At 38.6% G+C, this 20468-nt stretch overlaps 1 protein-coding gene across 1 annotated transcript in view; it reads right to left on the bottom strand.

The window, feature by feature from the left end:
• COL5A2 (collagen type V alpha 2 chain) overlaps positions 1 to 20468 on the bottom strand; it is a 113058-nt gene that overhangs the window by 75483 nt on the left and 17107 nt on the right. The window lies entirely within an intron of this gene.

The following is a 20468-nucleotide window of genomic DNA, read 5'->3' as shown; positions in this document are numbered from 1 at the left end:
CCCCAGGAACTGCCTGGATGCCTGCACCAATGGAGCACTTTGAAGACTCAACTCATTGAGCTTTATGAATTAACTAGTCTTTGATCACCAAATCAGACCGATTACTTCCCCCCCACTACAGATGCTTATTGCCACTTTGGTATGTAAAAGCTTCCTTACATGCAAACTGGTTATTTTAAAGAAAAGCTACATTTATTAGACTGTCACCACATGCTTTGTGGGCATCCTCAGCTCAAAAGCATGAGTTACTGTAACTCTGAAACACAGAGGTACACAGAAACCTAGTCTCAAAAAATGCAGAAAGCGAAACATTGTCCAGTGGTTACTAAGGCTCATTGGAAACTGCAGATCTCACAAAGCAGTCTGACAGAAATTTGACAAGAATGAGACACAGATAACCAATGCTTTTTCCAATTAAAAACAAAGCCACATCTTGTTCCCTAAATTGCTCTGCTGATGCCTGTGCTGAAATAACAGATGAATCCATTTCCAAACCAAACCCTAAAATCTAGCTTAAATACTCTTCAATGATTCTCTCACACTTCACGGAGATCTGTTCGAAAAGCTTTAAAATTAAAACTGAATCCTCTCACAAAGTATTTCTGCGAACTAAGCTTTGTTTAAAATACCATAACTGTGTGTGTTTAAGGTAAGGTTAGCTCAATTTACAGCATGATTAAACTTCAGTTATTGCAGACGTATTTTTTGGTTCCCCAATCCCCACTGGTTCAAAAGCCACTGTATGGGTATTGTTTCGTTTTCCTTCAGTGAATGACTAGCAAACCTCTCATCAATACCTCCAATAAGCATTTTCACATGAATTTCCACCCTCACAGAAAGTTTGCTGGTCTCAAGAGACAAAAGAGCTTCTGTGCCACGTTTTATATCTATTTTTGCATCATAGGAGCTCATTTTTCTAAGCTGCAACTGGTCTTTTCCTGCCAGATCCACCCACTCATACTACAGCTTCTCATGGTGAACACTTCAAAACAGCCAGAGGATGATTCATGGTTTAACAAAGATCAAAAGCTCTCTACCTTGGAAAACCACTGATTGCAACCTAAAGTTCTAGAACATGACCCATTTTCTACTTCTACATCAGCTGTTCATATCAAGGTACACGAAACTACACCTCTGCGGACCCTTGCTGACGCTTAGTCTTGGATTTTCTCTTGGAAAAAAAAGATAAGTCCTTGTAACGGCATATTGCCAGGAGCTGACAGTTAAGAAACCAAACTATTAACATTGATTTTAGTCTCCATCTTCCTTGCTCTGCCTATAGGTTTAGACTGCTTCAGTTACATCATCACTAAGTGTAATAAACACATCTAGTAAAACTCGCCCACCATTACCAAAATATTTAAAGCGAAATCCAAGAAGTTGACTATAGCAAGTGACACTTAACCTCTTTCTGCATGAAGGAGTTGAAATACCACTTTGAAAAATGCTTACTCCAAGACATCACTGACTTCTACGTTAGAGGAATCCTTCACCAGAAGTAACCCATAGCTTAGGGTCAAAAAGGAAGCAACATCTATCAGCTTGTTTGTACTGCAAGCAGGTGGCGAGTGCTTAAAATTTACATGCATTCCTCAAAATTCCCCTCTACAGTGCACAACATATTTTTAAATGGTTTATTTCAATTTACTTGCAATCTTCATGTCTGTTAGAAAGCATAATGAACACACACTGAGACACCGAACGCCAACAACACAATTATCGCTTGCCAGAACAACTTCAAAGCTCTTAGACGCATAGCAAAAATCAAAACGATGCTGCAGAAATTTATCTTCCAGCCTCGTCTATTTACAGCTTACTAGCAGCACTGCCTTGCAGGTGTTCTCTTTCATATGGTGAGTAGAAATAAGTCCTGCTGCTATTTACTATCACTGGCACTAGCTGCTAATCACAGCTAGGCTACAGACACACACTTGCACTTAACAAGCGCATTGCTCAAGATCCATAGTACTTTAGACATCTGTCTTTAATGGCAGACAGCAGAAACACAGGATTCCTTCTTCTCTTCTTAAGTGAAACCAAGTATCACCTCAAATTTACCAAGAAATTCTGAAAATATGGATCTGAGCCTAACCCAGGATTTTTTAATGACCCAACACAACTTCTGTTGACAAGACAAATACTAATGAATCTAAATTACTGACACAGTACATTATTTAACTGTTTACCAAAAGATAGAAGCATGGACAGGGTGTAAAAAGCTGCAAAATCTCTTATAGAAACTTACTCACTTGGAGTAGCACTTTACCACGAACACTGCTGTTCCAATTGTCCTCAAGTGAGGATTCAGTTTCTTTGCATGTTCAGGAGTCCGTGACTTCGAGGAATGCGAGCCACAGTCTGATCTACTAGTTTCCCTATTTCTTTCCATTAATAAAATCTCCCACAAAATTTTAGTTTATGACTTACACATTACATTTTTTTATAATATCCTGCTCTGTGCTGGATAGCATATACAGTAAATGGAAAACAGACACAAACACTCTCGGATTTCATTCATTCTGAATTTTTGATGGATTTATATGCATGGAATTTCTTTCTGTCTTTCTAATAGTCCACTCTGGAAATGCACCAGGTTCAACATACTATACTTAACAGACATGGAGTAATAGTCTTACCAGTTAAAAATGGACATTGAAACAAAAGAGCAGGCCAGTACCAGCTTAGGATGGTAGGTTTACATTTTAAAAAAAATTAAAACTCATTTGAGAGCAGGGATCAGAATGTCTGTATTAGCAGTATACAATATTATTGATAATCATTCTGTCCTATATATCTTTTATTTATCAAAGTCAAGCAATACAAAGAGGCATTAAAGACAGCAGCTTAGCTGTGTGAAACCAGCTGTTTGTACTTCATAAAGATAAAACAAATTTGAGACTGCTGTAACAAGGAAAAAAAATGTGGAATATATCATGATCAATGTATAGCAGACTGGAGCCTTCCTGCCAAGAAGGAGAAAAGTAAGCATGTTGAGGAAGATTCATAGAAAAGATTTTCTTTTCCTGGGTTTGGATGGTGTTGCTGTCATGGCCAGTGACTTCTAGCAATACTCAATTCAAACAGATTTAATTTAATCATGCAAATCTCCTTCCAGTTTCCCATTGTAACCTTTGCAGCCATTGCAAACGTGTCTACCAAACCTGAATTCACAAAATCCTCCATATAGCACTGCAAGCTATCAGCAAATGAAATAACTGCATATCAATCATGGTGCATATTAAATATATGCGATAAATTACATATAAGTCAATATGAAGATATTTAAACCCAAATTATTTACATTGTTCCTTTTATTTCCAAATGGGATTTCATGTAATCGGTGTTAATGTACAGAGCGCAGAAATAATATACAGCCACTCACAGTAACATTACTACATTGCACAGTAATCACAGAGTATCTCTATATAACTAGCAATGGTAAATATTATCTTCTAAAAGTCTCCATTTCTACTGTGCCTCAGTATCAATTTTCTCAGCAAGGTAGGTTCAGCTTGTAAGAACAGGTATATTTTGAACTATTACCTTCATGCCAGGTGGTCTCCATCCATACATCTGAAACATGGGCAAATACTTGGTTCTACTCTCTCAATGAGGCATGAGGTATAAGGCTCTAACGCTCAAAATGTGTTTGCTCGAGCTATCTGCAGTTATCTAGGCACCTACAGAAGAGCTCAGCAACAAACAGCTTGTGAGGATGCAAGAAGTACTAGGGAAAAAAATGAATTCCATATAGAAGACTAAGCACCCTACCCAAACTTAGATTTTATTCTAATTCAAGTACAGTTTCAGCCACTCTCCTCCAATATTTGCCTTTCTCTGCATATAAATCTCTTTTAATGACAAATAGGTTATAGGCTTTCTCCCAGTTTATTTGGAGGAGACGCTGGCAATTCTCTCAAAGCAGCATCCCTAGCACAGTCCAGTGAAGTGGTTTTGAACCTGTGGTCTCTGGGTTTAAAATAAAAATTAAAGAAAGGTCCATGAAGATACCTGCACCTACGTATGAAGTGCATGAAATGCAGACGCAGCAGTATGCCCCAGTATTCCAAACCTGAGCCCTGACCAGCAGCATCAGAGCCCCCTTCCAAGGCATCCCCCAATGTTAATGGGCAAGCCAAGATTGCGGAAATTGGCCTTTTTCTCCCAACACGGAGCTGGGATGTGGGTAGGAGATGTACCTCAACCCCTTGGCTTAAAGAAAGTTGGAAGAAAAGCAGATATGTTGTTTGTAGACTTATATTGCTCTACAGAACTCCGCACTTCCAATATTTTTAAGGGCCCACACATTAAAAGCTGCTGAAAAGCCACTATCCCAGGGATCTTAGCAAATCTCTCTGGGTTTCCTTTCCTGCAGTCACTGCACCCCTGCATTTCCCATGTATTTGGTACCTTAGATATATTTTGTACCCAGAGAAACAGATAAATATGAGAGATTTATAAGACAAAACTCCTGACAGTGATAGTTACTAACCCAAGCATGGAAAAGAAATGAAAATAAAGTCTACATTTCATATGCCTTTATAATTGATTACATCCCACCATAGTACAAAAGAACAAAAGCACAGTTTCCAGTATTTTAATACATATGGGAACCTGAGACATAGCCAGGAAAGCTATTTCATACAGAAATAGCTTCAGTCTTCCAGAGTTCAGAAAACTATTCCATTTCTTTAAAAATATCTCCCAAATCCCAAGGCAGATTAAATCCAAAAAATGTGGAATAAAAATCAGTCTGAAGGCCCCAGGTTAGCGCAAAACTCGATGAGATTCATTTTCAGGCCTTGGCCGGAGTTTATTTTCCTTCCCATTTACACTCAACAAATCACTGCTCGTGCATTTTCTTCCCTTCTGTTTCACGTTATTACCTCGACCTACTCAAAATAAAGAAAAAGTTCTGATCTAGGCTATGGCACCTGAAACGGTGCCATTCATCACAAGAGAAAAGCATCATCCAGCGGAGATGCATCATTCAGCTCAGCAGTACTTCAGCTGCTTGGCACCACTCCTGTTTTTAATCTCAACTGTATGGCCAAAGGGGAGCCTGGGGGGAGCAGAGTTGATGGCTAGCAAGCACTGCCAGACAGTGAGGGACATCGTTTTCACAGGCACACAGAGCACATTAACCGACACCTATTTTATAAAGGAAATTAAACGTGCATCACAGGAAAATGCAGAGAAATGCAATGATATCTGTAGAAACCCATGCTGGGGTACAAAAAAACCATCAGCTGGTTCTGTAGGAGGGAGCTCCAAAGAGCCTTCAATAGAGTATACTCCAGAGTTTCCTAAGCGTGGTATCTGCATGCTCACCACGCAGCGCGTTTGGAAAATTAAAAGCAGCCACATATGGAGCATTTTCTTCTCAGTAAAGCAATGCCCCCAGTTTACTGCCTGTTAAATTTCAACTAATTCAAGTTTTCAATTTAAAAAAAACGTTTAAAATTTGATCTTCACATATTGAGTCTTCCAGCATCACTGACCACCATAGAGCATATGTAAAACGCTCACAAGTTTATCGACATATGTGGCACTTACACAGAATCATCCACATTACAAGTCGGTGGGTCATGAGTGGCAAAATTCACAAAAAAGGTCCCTTGCAAATGGACTAGGCCTTTCTGAAGAGCATTTTTCTATACAAGTAATTCCACTGGAGATGAAATAGCACAACTAAAGGTCACATCAGTTCTCACTCCTTCCTTCAGCTTACAACAATAAAACATATTATATTTGGAGCTAGGAACAACCAGCTTACATTTGCAACTAGCTTGCATTAAAGCACAAATCAATATATTTGGAGCAGTGTCAATAAAAGGAGTTGGATTCAGAGAGTTCAAACAACCGTGAGTCTTTACACTGTTTGAGAGACCACTACGTTTTTTCCTGTGAAGACACATTATTTGACGAGTGAACCAGAAGAGTGTCCAAGAAACCCAACACCACCACCCAGCGCTCAGCCCACGAGCAGAAAAATAAGCCCACTGGGGCAAATCAGTATTAATACTGTTCCCTTATTGATTTAGTTCATATATAAAGGGTGGCATATTATATAAAATACTATCAGAAATCACCATTCCAATGCTTATGGTTCTACCCCTTCCTATCTGCGTTAGCTTTACAAAGGAGAAGCTATCTCATTATTCAGCATCTCTGTACCACACACCAGTGCTCCAAGCTCTGATACCAGCTTTCAGCAGCCAGCACATCACCAAAAAGGAAAAGGCAGCCAAATCGTTTTAACTAATGCGCTCTGAGTGCACAAGCAAGAAATAGCTTGGGGGAAGAAGTCTTTCATCCGACCTGTGAGTGTAGCCAGGAACAGCAGAGAAGCTCACTTCTGAAACAGAAGCCATAGACTGGAGAATAGTTCCCTAGAATTCATTTAGACAAATATCCATTACATAGCTTCTCTTTCTTTCTCACACACACACGAAAAAATTATGGTATAGTGCAACCCCAAATACCAAAAAAAAAAAAAAAAAAATAATCACCTTTTCTTACAGAAACAGCATACATAAATTAATAGATTTGGAAATTTTGAAGAGCAATAGTACCAAAAAAGCATTTAGAAAACATATTACTCTGTGTTGTATTTTGGTTTAGCCTGGGTGGACCTTTCCAGGTATAGCAAATGCACGTTATATGCTCTAAATCCTTCCTATTTTGAGTAATTATGTATATTGTGTAATTCAAAACATCGAATAAAGTGAATACATTACAAATAAAAGGCAAAAGTTTTAAAATCTTCATTTAGAATTGAAGTTTGATGTATATGGAATTAATAAATGACTATACTTCAACTACTATAACATTCGTGGCTTTCACCATGAATCAAGAAATCATCTATTTCTCCTGCTATTCATGAGTAAAACACATTTATCAGAACTATAATAATAAAACTCCTTCCAAAGATTATCATTAAGCATAATTATTATTCCATTATTAAACGGAATACTAATTTGAAGTATAATTCTACTTCACATCTAACCCAAACAACCACATCTGTCAGCACCAAGGAATGATGTACAGGGGACGCATTACCCCATCTGTTCCCAAGATTTCATGATGACCCAGAAGATGGATGGTATTTTTTAAAAAAACTACAGATTTTGGGTCATATAATTTATGAGGATTTAAGCTGTCATGAAAAGAAAGAGAGAATTCTAGCCCCAAACCTGCGGAAGAGACCTTGAGAACAGAAACTAACTTGTTAAAAAAAAAAAAAAAAAGGAAGGGGGAGCCCAAAAAACTAAGCAACTGCAAAATGCAACTAAAAAACTAAGCTTACGAATATTTTGATTTTTTAAACATGACTCAAGATTTTATAAGGTTTTGGATTGGAAATACCGATACATTTTTGTTTCAGTAATTCTTTCGGAAGTGCATATTCAGGAGCACATGACTTTCTTAGCAAAGCTCAGCATGTACTTCTGTCTCTTGAATTTCAGCCCCATTCATTCCCCAAAATATTTCTTCACCGTGCCCTAAAATTCTATATTCTCCTTTCAGAAAAGAAATAATCAGCTCAAGCCCTGACACTCTCTCGGTCTAGGCTACCATGTTTCAAACTAGTCCTGTCTTATTCATGTTCCTGAACTTAATCATGTTCCTGAATAGAATTGTGTTTGGTTAGGAAAAGAAAAACTATAGATTAAGAGTTAATTCTTAAAAAATAATAAAAAAAACCTATATAAATAAAAATTTGGTTTCTTTGACTGGGAGCAGAAGAGTTATTTTTATTTTTTTGTTTTGGTGGGATTTTTTGTTTGTTTTTTTACAGTGGGAAAACTAGTATTAAAAACGTACTGTAAAACCCCAGTGGAGATGAGATCAGCCATAACTGTAGTAACACTATCTCACAGTTACTTTACAGTAAAATCCAGGCTGTTTTTCTACACTGTCATGAGTAAATGCATATTAATTATCTAGTGGTGAAAACACATCTTCTTGGCACTGAGGACACAGCTATCTTTTTGTTCACTTTGGCACAAAATCAGGTTCCAAATTTACTTCATCTCATATTACTGAAGCAGTTCATAGATTCACTTAGAATACACAAACTCATTTTGATGGCTGATAATAATCCAAAATTACCTTTGGTGTTTATTACTTAATTGGCACTTAATTATTTAATTATCAATACACCTGCTAACCACTAAAACACTGCAGTTTTAAGCAGCTGAAACTAAATAGACAAAGGGCATCTATAAAAAAATGCCTCATTACCATTATACACAGTTTTATTCATTAATACCCTGTTGTAGAACTTCATTTTATGCCAAAGACTGAATCAGAGAAGATCAACCTAAAAATCTATACGTTAAGGAAAGGTAAGAGTGCAATTGTTCATGGACAAGTACATATTTGCCTTTTACCATAAACTAAATGGAGTTCCATCCCAGTCTGAAGTCTAGAAAAAGGTCATCTCAAGTTTAAAACTTTCAGTTGAATTTATAGAAAAGTTCTGATAATGTTGAAATACCCTACCAAGGTGTTCCTGATGTGTATGTTGTCCCTTGCTAGAAGTGTGTCCTGAACTCTTTATTTCCTCATTTCCTACCATTTAGGAAGACTTTGCTTTGGTTTATCCTCTCAACTTTCCAAAAAAAAGAGACCCTGTCATGTTCCCACCACTGCAGCCCAACTCATTGGCATCTTTCATGCAAGGGTAAAAAAAAAAAAATGAAATGCATGAAGCAAACTGTAACCTATATATTCTACACTTTATTACTGTAGTAAAAAACACGCAGTACCCAGAACCTGTGCACTAGCACTGCAGTAGCTGAGTGCATATGCTAACAAGCCATAACGAAGACCAAAGACACTGGCCTGCTGCAGGAGCCATGTGGAGCAGAAGAACGAATGTAAAACTCTGAATTCCTCCTCCCTACCTTCACATGAGCATTTCCTTGCGCAAGAGGCTTTTTTACGCTGTCTACCTTGAATCTTCCTTGCTTTAAATCTTGCAGCTTTTCAGGTTGTGGTGGCTGGATCACACCTCCCAGCAAGGTCTGAGTCACTGAGTGTGAGGCTTACATCTGAAAAAGGCATGATGTGGCTAGATACCCTCTCTCAGCAGATCCAGGTCCCCACCACAGCTTGCAGGGGAGGAAAAGTCACATCACCAAGACTCCACTGTTCCCACGGAGTTTTGCTTGCTGGAAAGTGCAATGAAACCACTGCAACACCATTTCATTTGTGACCCTAGTACGTACAGGATGACTCTACTTTAGTGACAGGTTTCACAGTGTCTACAGAACCACAGCCTCCTTGCAAGCATTCCGCACAGAGTACCAAGTAAACCTTACAACAAAATGAATAAGATGCAAGTGGAGGCATCACAAGCTATTAGATTTTCCTACATCAAACACATACAAAAAAAAGCCCAGCTAATTAACTCTGCACGTGTAAACAAGACTTGCAGAACAGTTTTTCATATGAGCTGGTATTCTTTTCCTCTGTAAAGCTGCACATGCACCCCATTTGGGCATGTAGACTTGATTGTTCAAACAGGACCTACAGGACCTCTCTACAACTGCCTGACGGGGGCCGTAGGTGTGGGGGTGTGTGGGTGTGAGTCACTTCTCCCAAGTAACAAGCAACAGGACAAGAGGGAACAGCCGCAAGTAATGCCAGGGGAGGTTTAAATGGGATATTAGGAAACATTTCCTCACCAAAAGGGTTGTCAAGCATTGGAACAGGCTCCGGGGGCATGGTGGAGTCACCATCCCTGAAGATGTTCAAAACCCATGTAGCTGTGGTGCTTAAGGACATGGTTTAGCGATGGGCTTGGCAGTGCTGGGTTAACAGTTGGACCTGATGATGATCTCAGAGATCTTTTCCAACCTAAATGATTCTATGACCAAATATGTATAAACCATGGAGCTGAGGGAAGGTCTTGGCTGTGCGCTCAAACATGGGTCTTGCAGAGAGCAGTGAGGGGTCAATGCAATAACCGTACACGCGTGCTTATAAGCCAACCTGCTCATTTGCTCCGCACAGAAACAGAAAACATCCTCCCACATTTTGGCTGCATTTAATCTATTGGTTTTGGGAGGTTATGGTCTTCTACATATAAAATATGGGCTTAACAGCAGTCAACCTTAGGAGCATGTGTCCTATGCAGTCATGGTTTAGATTTGTAACAGCTAACTTTTCATAAAACTAAATGAGATCTTTATGAGCAACACAGCATTAACCATATTTCAGTTTCATGACATTAACCTCATCTAATATTGTCAGCATCAGATTGTTCCTTGTGTTTAGTTCTAGTTTTCCATTTCAAAATGCTTTATTAGTAACCAAGCTTTAATTAACTGCATATGAGTTTCCCCAGTTTCCAAGAAAAGCCTGACATCAGCATTAGATGTGTAAGAAGCATGTAAACATGTTCCAGATCCTAACTTTGCTCCTACATCCTCCTCCCACAAAACATCTACATACTCACACAAAACAACATAAAAGCCTTCCACGGCTAATAAATTCACATTTACTCAACTTCAGGTGTACCAAGCACTCATTGTATTCATTGATCCAAACATGTCAAACGGAACACTCCTTTTTTGCATTTTCAAGCAATCTGAACTTAGTTTACTTTCCCACCTTGTGGAAAACAACTCGATTATAAATAAAAGGGACCTCAGGTATTTAGTTGTAAAATCCTTTCCAAGTCACGAGAACAGAAAAAGCTTAATGATGAGTCCTGGCCTGCCACTGGTCGCATGTTTACTGTCAGGTTCTGGCAGGTCTGCACTACTCACAGTCAATTTTCCTCAAACTGAAATCCTGACATGTCGGAGATGCTATTTATGTAAGGCAAGGCTGTTGGGTTTATTTTCTGCCTGACATACATCCTGCTACAGCTGAATTTGATTCCTGAGCCCTCGTTCCTGCTCTAGCTTCTGGCTCTCCTGCTCTACACATCTCCCTTGTAACCTGGGCTCCTCTTACTTGGTCCTTTGGGCTGATACATCCTCAACTTCCTTCAAGGACTGATGTTCAGTCTCAGGAACCGTGGCGCCTTGCTCTGGGCTGCGTTCCTCATGACACGTTATACAGCTTTCTATTGGTTCTGTTAGCCTTTCAATATAGATTTAGCATATGCAAGTATTAATGTGCTTGGTTTTACTCTGTAGTTGCACTACCTTTATTAGTTGTCTAATTCTCTAATGAACTCTTCACACTCTAATTAAAATTTCAGGTAAAATAGATGCTTCAGTCAAGGAATGTCTTGGCATTTTGTAAGATTCAAAATACTGCTCTATAATGTGTTAGTAACTTAAATGAGTCTGTGAATTACCTTCAAAAAAAAACAGTTGCGGGATTGCACATGACAAAAATAAAGTCTGAATATTACTTCAAGTGCAAAGCAGGCACAAAACCACATACACATAGTGCAGAAGAAAAACTTAGCACAGGGACACATTCATCAATATACTGGACTCAATTCAGTTGCTTACATATAGGTCATCTAGTAATATTTTACATGCCAAAGCACGCAAAACCTCTGAGTAAGGCTAGCAGACACAACACAGGGCATGCAGAGGGACCCACGGTCTTCCAGGCTAGCAGCTGAAGGCAAAGCAGGACATGCTACAGCTGCACAAGTGGCCCTAGATGCCTGCATCTAGGCAAGCATTTCATCCCGGATCCAGCACAGCATGGTAGTGTCACCCTGAAGTAAACCATAAAATAGAATATTTGGCTGGATGGAATAAAAACAAGTAGGTTGTGCTGACTGGGAAAACCGATTCAGCGCTCCTGTGAGGGAGTCCATACAGCAATTTATCTGCGTCCATAGCCCCAGCGTATCTAAAGCAGGTAACGGCCCCATTTAATTTTACATAGTTATCCCCGGCTCACAAAATAATCCTCAAAATAATAAGCTGTTGAGAATGAAATTTATTTGCCATTTATTATTTTTATTTTTGTAACTGTTCAGTAGATTTATTAAAGTGAGATAAACCCACTGTCAATAGATAAAGGCATACTGTCTGCATAACCACTTTGACTAAGGTAAGCATAGGAGGAATTCACTTGTGGCTGTATTCATTGACCCTGAGTTTATTAACAATATTTAGGGTCCTCTCTTGACTTAGAGAAAAACATCTTTTCTAAGGAGTGCAAACGCCTGTCCACATCCAACAGGCTGTCACACAGTTTCACTGGCAGGTTCGGTCATGCTGTTCTACTCAGGATCCCAGTTGGCACCAGCCCGCATGCTTCATGCTACTTTTGAAAAACCTACACACGGGGCTGGGAGGTGTTTTTTTCTATCTGTAGAATAAGTTGTGCTTTGGTTTGACTCAACTCCAGTTTCAGCTTGCACATGTCTGGCTTTGCAAAAACCTGATGTCTGAATTCAAATCAAATTATTAGGTAATCTTCCAGTTGTAAAATTATTTAGAGCCCTAAGCCATTCTTTGTCTTTTGTTGTATTAGGAACATGAAAATCATTTACCAGGAATTTAGTTTGCATAATTAACACAAACCATTTACTGCAAATTTTAATGAAATTGGAAATATTTTGCTGATATGTAGTGCCTTCAGGAGAAAGGGCAGAGTCTGGTAGCTAATCCCTAGGTACTTCAAATCTCTGATGTAGCACCACACATAATGGAATCAGGGACAGCATTCGCAGATACCGTGCCTAAAAATTACTAATGCTAAAAACATTCAGATACCTCTTTAGAAATTCAGGTTTTCCTGCTGATTTCTTTTTCTGTTCATTGAATGAATTCTGAGAAGACAGACTCTGCTAAGGTTCCTGCACAATACCTTCCTAAAGAGATTAGGATGCTTACCTTTGCATTACATAAATTCTATACTAGACATATATTATGTATATATTCTTAGAGTATTTCAAATGTGTAAATATTATTTCAGCATGCTATATTTTAGTTATGATTAATATTCTGCAAGAAAAATATTTGTGAAATTCATAATTTAAGGAGACCTTTTTCTATTGTACCACGAAACAGCAATAATCTAAGATGGCATTTAATTTACATAAAATATTTTCAAGACATAATTAATCCCATCAAAAGATATTAAGCACCTTGAAGTTTCAAAAAAACCCCTAGGTTATATAATATTACTTTGTTCCTCTTTTAGAGTAGCGGAATGTGTAATATTTGAAAGTTGTCCCTTGTTTCTGGTTGCTCAGCTGGAAAGATTTCTTTTATTGTTGTTTTCTAATGAAATGATGTACAACTACCACTCAACCTGAAGTAAAAAGGGCAAATAAATTGCTCCTTTCAAATTCAGGCCTAAAAGTCTCCCAATTTAGAACACTGAAATCTTTACCTCTCTGAAATAGTAGGCCTATTCATCTTGAGATACTTTGAGGACAGCTCAGCTACTCATCAAGTACATTCCTTCCTTTTTTTTTTTTTTTTTTTTTTTTTGTGGCTGGCCAACCAGAGGTCACTTTTCAGAAAGCTGACCTTAGTCTGCACTGTTGGAAATAACCTTTTTTGGTTTTTTTAGCTAGATTCTATTTAACATCTAATTTGTGTAATTTAATAGCTTTTATAAAGTTGGCAAGCATTTTCAATATCAAACTGAAATCTATTGTGTTGCTCAGTTTCTTCTCAACAGCAATGCTGATTTGGGTGTTAACATGGAACATTTAACATAGGAGTTGGACTCAACAATCCTTATGGGTCCCTTAACTTGAGACATTCTATGACTGTTTCACCATTGCTTGTTTTATCATATATTGTAACAAGTCATGCAGTTCCGTTCCACGTGAAGAAATTTGTTCCTAAAGTTTGCCAAGGGTAATGTTGTATTTCATCTGCCTCTCTGGCCATGTCCTAAAAACATCTGAAGGAACTGGGCTTACCTTCCTCCGATTTTGAAGTAAGGTGAGTCCCTCTGAGTTAGCAAGCTGACTAAAGCGCATCACTACAAATAATATCACCAGAAGACCAAGCTCACTTTTTAGGTTTACATCATCTGGCCATCTCCTAGTCACCATTTTAGTTCCAGTTTCTCTCTCACACACCTCACTTCTTGTCACTTTTGCTTAAAAAGTCATGAAATAAATGAAATGGTCTATAATGAGATTAATTATACTGCAAGAATGGAGTTATATTTCTCAAGCAAGTTATATTTCTCTAGCGCATTTTGCTAATAATTTTTAAAAGCACCTTAGAGATTTTTGAGTGAGATATCCATTACCTGCAAATACAGCTACGTCACATGCAATACCACCAGTAGTGAAAGAACGCATCCAAGCACCTACTTTTTCATCCACTGAGTAAAAAAAAAAAATCCATCAGTTTTTATCAGACACTCCACAAGTATGTGGGTTTTGTTTTTTTTCAGTTTAACTTGAAAATGACCAAACTATGCACTTCACAGCCAGAAGTCTCTGTAACACACTGCATGTCATATTTTGTCACGCTCAACGAACTAAAGCTGAGAGAGCCAGAAGACAACAACCAAGCAAATGTACTGCTTCAGTCTGATTTCTTCTCGTGAGCTGGCAAAGCCATTATCAAGTCCAAACAATGGATGTTCAGTACCCAAGTTTTTGTACTTTTTTTCCTCAAAGCAGTTCTGCTGCGAGGATCTCATCCTTTGGTGTGGCTGTTTCAGTGGAAAAAATGGCTTCTGGTTGCCTCCAACTTGCTTAGTTCCAGTCTAGGTGGATGCCACTGGTTTCCTATCTACACACATACTCCACAGCCATTTTTTTAAACTTGCTATGCACACTTTTTGAACAGATGTTACTCTTAAATACTACACAGTAAGTTTTGCTTGTTTCTTCTGCTCTATAAACTTCTGTCTGATTATCGTCAGTCCCCTCCATATCTCTAAAAGAAATGTAATTTCTCCACACTAAAGCTTTATCAGCACAGTCATGAAAAGAGCATCAGCTGCTACACAGTTACTTACACTGCCTTAAACACAACCAGAGATCGCTCACAATGGGAAAGCACAACTTTTTTTTTTTTTTTTTTTTTTTTTTTGAATGAACTGTGTATCTTGACTCCCCAGCAATACCAGCCAGAACCTGCGGTCTTTTTCCTTACACTGCAGTGACAAACATACCTCAACTCAGAAATGTTTCCAAACGAAAAGCTACACTCCTGACATTCAGATTTAGAACTCTCACGCTTCTAGCACTGGAGGCAAAGAATGTCCCAATTAGGTAAAACAATAAATAAACAAATAAATTAAACTTTTTACTTTGAATTAATTTATAAATAGAGCAAAAGTGAAATTTATTTATTTATTTTTCTTTTGAAAGGGCTTTGCCATCTTTACATTCACAGTAGAGATATTAATACAGTGAGACAGTTCCATCTCCTCAGGTAACTGCCAGTGTGATATCTGGTTCACTGGAAAAGAAAAAGCAGCAGCATAGTATAATGAAAAGGCAATTATGGAAACCGATGTGATGCCAAGATATTAAGTACTATCAAATATATGTCTTCTCAGCTTCAACATACCAACCATATGAGACTGCTTTAATCCATAGCTATAAAAATAAATACCACAGACCACAAAGATTAACAGCATTTCCTGCCTCTCCGTACTGGCTACAAAATATTTTGATTGCACTTGTGTCCAGATCTAACGTAACTAAAGAAAATACTTGTCAGAATGGAATTTTAGAAAGCTGATGTCAGTGTCACACTTCATACTTCCTTTTTCCCAAACTACTACAGCCTTTTTCATTTATGTTATCAACTGGAAAAAAAATATGAATTAAAGAAAAAAAATCATATGCTAATCAGAATGGAATTTTAGAAAGCTGATGTCAGTGTCATACTCTGTATTTCTATTTTCCCAAACTACTACAGCCCTTTTCTGTTATGTTATTAAAGGGGGTGGGGGCGGTGGGGGGGAACGAAGAGAGTCATTTAAGAGGGGGGGGAAAAATCACATCTCAAGATGTGATACTCAGCTGCAAGAGTAGGTCATGCCATTAATATACTTTGTTTATGTACATTTCGTTGGTTATTTTTGTTCTGGAACACAAGGTGTATTATTAACAAATAAATAATATTTAACAATAACTTACATCCACCCACATGACTTAGCTTTGGGCCAGTTCTAGAGAACACTAAAAATAGCACAGAAATTGAGGCTCTTTAAAAGAAAACAAAAAAACCCTTAAGCTTTAATGGAAATGTGTGCTGACTTAGAGCAAGGCTAAAAGAAAGATATAGTTCCCTTTTCCCTTCCTCACCCCTCACCCTCCCCATTTCAGTCCTGGCCTAGGATCCTGCAAAGCAAGGAACCAGCAAAGCAACAAATCTCCCAACACAGGACCCGACTCTTCCCCTGCTCCAGTTTCATGGTTTGTGAATTCTTTGGCCCTGTGTCCATTTTCACCCATTTACATAAATTTTGAATCAAGTCAGCAACACCGGAAACATCCATGGCAGCACTGTAGTGGGGACAATGATCGATGGTATGAGCTGGCACTGGGCGGTGATCTTCCCAGCTTTGGAGAAAAGCAGCTACAGACTGTGAAAGAGCCAGGGGTTGTTTATCTCATCGCTTTAAGGAATACTTAGGCATGGAAATCAGTTCAGAAAGTTCCCAATGGTAAAAAGCCTGATGTTTAAGTATATTTTTTTCTAGTAAAGTTTGATGAAATTAAAAGCTTAATTTTTCAAAACAAGTTAAATTTATTTTATACAGTTTTCTGCTTCTTCTTCTTTGGAAACACAGCAATTTGACCACAAAAGAAAGAATCTTTAAAGCGGAAATTGTTCCTAAATGTTCCCATAAAAGTTGGGAAAGAAAAGAAATAACACCTCACTATGCCAACATTCACAATGTCTTGTTTTCTTTGTAAATGATTTACACTAATATTCATTCAGCAGCAATGTAATAAACATTTTTTTTTACTTTTATCTCACATAAGCATACACAGATTCCTTTATATGTGCTTTATAGCTTGCCCCATGCTATTAAGTGTCACATAGCAATCAGGGAATTTCTATATGGATATGACGTGATCTCAAGCTAATTGTATTTACCTGAACTTCTTATCTGTATGTTAATCTTATCAGCTGCTTTTCTGCTTAACATAAAATATGTGAAAGAATGACATGGTTATTCATGGACATAAATAATCTGTTTAATTTTATTCATTTTACTGGACCATAAGCTTGATGATATCCTAATACTTTATTTAAATAATAAAACATTTCAGTCAGGAGGAGACAGCCCAGCTTCCTATGGCTACTATTATTAGTAGTTTTATTAGTACCATCAGCATCTATTTTATGGCAACACTTGGAAGCCCCAGTGAGGACTTTGCGATCAGGCAAAAAGATCTGGTCCTCTCTCCAAAAGCTTACAGTGGTGTCAGTGAAAATACTAGATAATCTGCTACAGATTAGGAATTAATGCACCGAAACCTGCCTGTATCATTGCCCACATTCGGACCTGATGCAAGCTTCACCAGGCTCTACATCCAGCCATTTTCACCCGTAACATTACGTGGCTTCTGAAACGCATCAACTGAGCACTCGTGTGAGGTCAAAGCTGGGCCTGGCTTCTCACCCCACAGGGGAGAGCACGTCTCTCTCACGTTCTCTAATTAGGACATAGCAAACTGTGGAACTGCCCAGTAACGGCATCCCAACAACAGGACGAGGCCCTAATCCAAGCGTTAATTCAGGCATTTCAGGGCTGCATTGGAGGAAGGCCCAAAAAATAGCAAACAATGAACTGTTACATTTTTATTTGGTTTTTTTCTTGTTGTTGGTTTTGGTTTTTTGTGTGTGTGGTTTTTGTTGGGTTTGTTGTTTGGTTTTTTTCACTTTAAATGTGTGTGCATTATGGGAGTTTCTCCTATCCCCAAATTACAGCCTGGAGGTAAGGGAATACTTCCAAATTTACGGATGTACTTTATATGCAAGGTAAGCATTAGCAAGGATAATATTTTCATTGCATGATTGCTAACTGTGATTAACATTAGCTACACACACCACAACGAACAGATCAGCACCACGCTAGAAAGCCTGCAGTCATTAATACATACACTGCAGTTTTACAGACAATGGGGAGAAAAACCCAAAACATGTGGCACACCTGGTCTCTGGATAATGTTGCAGACCTTTGGCTTGTGTAAGTTATTCCGCTGAAGTAATGGAAGCACTGTAATTCACACCAGATGAAGATCCATTCCCAGATCTGCCTCTTCCAAACAGAAGTGTCATGACAGTAAGTCAAATAATCTGACTTGACAGTGCATTTTTTCATGCATTAGTTACCCAAGTATGACATTGCAATCAAAGGAAGAACATACTGCAAAATTGTTTGGTGTTGAAAAATAACCCCAAAGAATCCACACTACAGATGCAGGCAGTTTCAGCACTGCTCAGCCAAGCCTTTCGGAAAAGTGCTGGGTGGGAGCTGGCTTCAAACACAGCATCCAGAAAACCGGGAAGCCCAGACTGCTGATGGGTCTTTCTGGGGGTGCTGGAGGGGTGTGGGTGTTGCGCTTTTAGTGTGAGGTTTTGGGGTGGGTTTTTTTTAAGGCCAATAGGGTCAGGAGACAATTCGTCTCCACTGGGGGCATCTTGTTCAAATCTCCCCAATCAACATCTACCAAAAGTCCCATTTGTACATCTCCATCCACCCTAGCCTGTCAGTGGCCAACAATTCTTGCATTAATCTGGTGCAAAGAATAATGTTACTGTGTTTTCTCTTAGCAAAGTCAGAAGAACAGTAGTCTAGAAAGAACCAGGGAGACAGAACCAGGACAGATATTAGACATCACACCATCTTCTCCACAAAATTAAAAATCTACCATTAATCCCATTATAACTTCATATTATCACAATTCAAGTATGGCCTTTGACAGAAGTTTAATTACTGGAAAATTTCTACCAAGAGACAGTGGCTGAGAACAAACATTTTAAACAATATTTTCTAACTAAACCAAAATAATCCTAAACTGCCAGTTTAATTCTGGTCTCAAGAAGTTAAACATAGCCTATTTCCCTTGTTCGTTGCACAGATGAATGAAAGAAAACCCCTCTGTTAATTGAGTTTTTAATGTTAGTTCTGCTGGGAGAAGTTTTTGTACTTGAGGTCTGAGACTCAGAGCAGACAGGGAAATGTCCACAGCGTGCATCGATGACCTTTTGCAACAGAGTTCTGGTTTTGAAAAAGGACTTTTCAAACGTCCCAGTGTGTTCAGTTCTGGGGTTTGGTCCAGATCCAAAACTCTGGGCTTGTTTAATAAGAAGATTCCAGGCAGTCCACAGCTGACCCTGGCCAGTCACACTGGAGCTCCAGCTTGCTGACGTGGAGGAGGAATACTGCACTGGGGACTGAGTAGGTCCAGATGCTTCTTCTCTCTTCAGAAAGGAAATTATAGTCTATAGAAGAGGAGCTTGGCACTGCCGGCTTTCTAAGCTAGGAAATTTCATGATCTGTTGCAATATATTAAGATGTACATTTTTAACTCCAACAGAGACATAGCTTGTTTTTGGAACAAATGTTTGATAGGGGCAGAGTTGCAGGCCCTAAGGGAACATAAGGGGCTGGATGATTTCATTTCCCCTAAGCCAAGGCAGTTGGCAAATGTGGGTATGGTTTGCTGCTTTTTTGCTTTCATTGTTATGAATTGTGTGGATAATTGATGGCAGGTTGCCTAGGGCTTGGGATAGGCCTGCTTCATGAAAGCTGAAGTAAATAAACGGTGGCTTGCCTTTATTTCACTGGTTCTGTGCTGATTTCAGAAATAACAAAGACTGGCTTAAGCATTTAAAGGTGCCAGCCTAGAAGAAGGGAGAGCAGGCTCACTGCACACAGCAGCAGCCTGGATGTCACCCTGGGATCAGCAACTGCTCCTGGGTCTCAGCACCGGCTCCAGGGATTTTGATTTCCAAGCAGTTTTCCTACGGCCATACCCAAGCTCTGAACTTATATTACATACTGCAGACCAAAGGGAAAAATAAATAAAATACATGAACCTCCCGAGAGCTGCATTAAAAAAACCCCAAAAAACCCCACACCTCACAAAAACACAAACCCAACAAAATTGTTAATAACACATTCAAATAAAGTGTTTATTATCTTTGTTACACACAAAATCTGCACAGGTGTCTCTCCCTCAAGCTATTTCAATGCCTACTGCATGAGAAATATTTCTACTACATGTAAAATACCTAGAGTTGCTAGTTCAGTGCCAAGTCGAACAAGAATCAAATGCGTAGTTAAGTTTCCACTCCACAATCAGCTTAGTTGTGAGAATAAAACGCCACTGTTAGAAACATTCATGTGAAATTAATCCTTTTGTTTACTTTCATGCTAGTCTATCAAGGACAACAAGAAAAATGGGCATGTTTTTTCAACTTTTTCAATGAAGAGGTCAGCTCAGTATCATAATTAGGATCATCAATCAATCATCAGTTTACTAATTGTTTCTTTCACAAATGGGAATCCGTATATAGGAGACAAACCAA

Source organism: Falco punctatus (assembly GCF_963210335.1).
Source record: "Falco punctatus genome assembly, chromosome: 8".
NCBI classification, from domain to species: Eukaryota; Metazoa; Chordata; class Aves; order Falconiformes; family Falconidae; genus Falco; species Falco punctatus.
Note: the sequence above shows the minus strand (reverse complement) of the source record. Positions and strands in the feature narration are given on the sequence as shown.